Below are 353 nucleotides of genomic sequence, written 5' to 3' on the forward strand. Positions count from 1 at the left end.
TGCTGCAGCTGCTGCAGCAGGAGCAGTAGCAGCTGCAGCAGCAGCAGCAGCAGCAGCAGCAGCAGCAGTGATAGGAGCATCAGAAACTGCTGCACCTGTTGCTGCCGCAGCTGCTGAAGCAGCAGCAGCAGCAGCAGCGGCAACTGCTGCGACAGCAGTAGCAGCAGCAGCTGCTGCTGCTGCTGCAGCAGTAGCTCCAGCAGCAGCTACAGCAACAGCAGCAGTAACTGCAGCAGTAGCTGCAGCAGCAGCAGCAGCAGCAGTAGCTGCTGCTGCTGCTGCTGCTGCAGCAACGGCAGCGTGCTGAATTCGGCGTGTTTTGTTTTTTGTTGGATTTGCATTTGTCGTTTATT

Source organism: Eimeria mitis, genomic scaffold (assembly GCF_000499745.2).
Source record: "Eimeria mitis Houghton genomic scaffold, Emh_scaff1248, whole genome shotgun sequence".
Classification (NCBI taxonomy): domain Eukaryota; phylum Apicomplexa; class Conoidasida; order Eucoccidiorida; family Eimeriidae; genus Eimeria; species Eimeria mitis.